A 3,207-nucleotide genomic window follows, 5' to 3' on the forward strand; every position below is an offset into this window, starting at 1 on the left:
GGTTTCAGTTATTATACGAAATTGAGTTTCGGTGTGCAAGAACGGGTTCTGAAGCCAGAAAAATGCATTAAATTATTTATGAAAAGTCAATTGCGTTAATATATTCAGAATGAGTTATCTAATTTTCTGAAGCCCTCATGGCCAGCACATTTATGTTACAAAAAATTAAAAAAATAATAATTCAATAATTTTTTGAAAAATTTAATTTTGTCAAATGGCTGGAGATTTTAAGAATACATAGTGAGTTTTTTTCAAATAATAAATCAATTAATAATTTCAAATTTGTTTGACTAAAAGCGTTTGTATTTCCAAACACGGGTTAAATTTGAAGTTTCTCACACTCGTGGAAAATTTTTAACAAAAACGTTTGCCGTAATCTGCATTTACTGTGCTTATTTTGAAAATAAAATTAGATATAAAAAAATGTATTTATAAAAAATTTAATTGCAGACATTTTTTGATTAAAAAAATTTATCCAGAAAATAATTAATTCTTTCAGAAAATTATGATATAAATTTTGGAAAGTTTTTAACAACATAATTTTCTGTAAGTTATTGCAGTTAACTTTTAGAAAGTAAAATTTTCATTAAAAAATTCTAATTTTGTAAATATTAAATGTTGTTATAAGTAAAAAAAATCTTTGAAAATAAAATTTAATATAAAAAAATTTATTTATAAAAAATTCAATAGCAGACATTTTTTTGAATAAAAAAATTTATCCAGAAAATAATTATTTCTTTCAGAAAATTATTACACAAATTTAAAAAAATTTTTTTAAGAACATAATTTTCTGTAATTTATTGCAGTTAACTTTTAGAAAGTAAATTTTTCATTAAAAAATTCTAATTTTGTAAATATTAAATGTTGTTATAAGTAAAAAAAAATCTTTAAAAATAAAATTTTATATAAAAAAATTTATTTATAAAAAATTCAATAGCAGACATTTTTTTGAATAAAAAAATTTATCCAGAAAATAATTATTTCTTTCAGAAAATTATTATACAAATTTTGAAAAATTTTTTTTAAGAACATATAGGTAATTTTCTGTAAGTTATTGCGCTTAACTTTTAAAAAATAAAATTTCAATTGAAAAATTTGAATTTTGTAAATATTATATGTTATTATAGTAAAAAAAAAATTTTTTTTTTTTAAATTTGCGTTTAAAACTCCACTTAAATTTAGAAAATAATTTACAAAGAATTTTTTTAATAAAAAAATTTGTTTTGAATATATCATTTAAATTTAGAAAATAATTTTCCAATAAAAAAAATTGTCTTAAAATAAGATTTTTAATAAAAGTTATTTTGTTTGTTTATTATTGTACTCAAAAAATTTATTCCCTCAAAACCTATTTCCTTCAGAAAAATGTTATACCAATTTTTGGAATAATTTTCTCTAAGTTATTAAGGTTAATTTTTCAGAAAGTAAAATTTTAATTTAGAAAAATTTAATTTTGTAAATAACTTTTAAGTAAATAAAACACAAAATATTTTTACAAAATGAATTTTTCAATAAAAAATTTGGTTTTTAAGTAAATAAAACAAAAAATATTTTTAAATATGAATTGTTCAATAAAAAAATTGGTTTTTAAGTAAATAAAACAAAAAATATTTTTAAAAATGCATTTTTCAATAAAAAATTTGGTTTTTAAGTAAATGAAAAAAACAATATTTTTAAAAATGAATTGTTCAATAAAAAATTTCGTTTTTAAGTAAATAAAACAAAGAATATTTTTAAAAATGAATTGTTCAATAAAAAATTTCGTTTTTAAGTAAATAAAACAAAAAATATTTTTAAAAATGTTGAATGAAAATTTGGTTTTTAAGTAAATAAAACAGACAATATTTTTAAAAATGAATTGTTCAATAAAAAATTTGGCTTTAAAAAAAAAATTCTAAAAAAAAAATTGTTTTAGAAATAATTTTTTAAATTGAATTTTATTTAATTTTAATTTGATGTTATTCAAAAACTGTATTCTGAAAATAATTTTTTTCTTCTGAAATATATCATTCCGAATTTAGAAATATTTTAACTATTTTTCGTAAGTGCAATAACTTAACTTTTTAGAAAGTAGAACTTCTATTTAAAACATTTTTATTTTGTAAATAGTATATAACTAAATAAAGCAAAAAATCTTTGGAAATTTTTTTTTTTTAATTTAGAAAAAAAATTTCGAATATAAAAAAGTTGTTTTAGAAGTATGTATTGCGTTTTGTTAAACAAAATTTTAAAATATCAATTAAATTTTGAAATTTTTGGAATATTTTAAATATTTTTAACGACATCATTTTTCTAACTTATTGCGCCTAACTTTTTAGAAAATATTTTTTTATTTAAGTAACAATATTTTTATTTAATAAAATATTTTTTTGAAAATTAATTTCTTGTTTGAAAAAACCTTATTTTTAATTTAAAAAAGTATTATTTGGTGGAAACTTATTTGTTATTTGAAAAAGTTTGTTTTTGGCAAACATCAATTAAATTTCAAAATAAAGTTTTTAATTAAAAAAACATTCTGAAACTTTTTTCTAAATAAATAAATACATTTTTTTTAATTAATAATTAATTTTGAGTTCAAAAATGTTGAATACCTTTAAAAACACATTTTGGCGTAAGTTATGACTCTTGACTTGTTTGAAGCGAATTCTTTAACTAAACAATTTATTTTCCAAAAAAAAAAAATGTAATTAAAAAGTTTTGAATACAAATAATTTGTTTAATTACAAATTTTTTAAAAAATGTAATTAAAAAGTTTTGAATACAAAAATTTTTTTTACCTACAAATTTTTTAATTCTAAATTGATGAATATTTTTAAAAACACAGTAAATTATAACCCTTGATTTAATTGAAGCTAATTCTCTAATTAAAAAATCCATTTTAAAAAATATATTCAAAAAAAAAAAAATTGAAATGAATTAAAAATAGGTTAATTAAAAATTAAGTTTTCAGTTAAAAGAATCAGTCTGAAAAAATTTATTTATTTTAATTTTTAATTTTCTGTCATTTAAACTTTGAAACTTCTGAATGTTTTTATTAACGCATTTTTCCGTAATTTACTGCTCTTGAATTTTCTGAAAATATTTCTTTAAAAAATGAAAATTTTTTCAGCAAATATCATTTGAATTTTGTAATTGCTAACATATTTTTTAAAGTTTTCTACGTAATTTGTTTTTAATTAAAAGATATCTCAATTTAGGAATCAAATT

The sequence above is a fragment of the Anastrepha obliqua genome, chromosome 2 (genome assembly GCF_027943255.1).
Source record: "Anastrepha obliqua isolate idAnaObli1 chromosome 2, idAnaObli1_1.0, whole genome shotgun sequence".
NCBI classification, from domain to species: Eukaryota; Metazoa; Arthropoda; class Insecta; order Diptera; family Tephritidae; genus Anastrepha; species Anastrepha obliqua.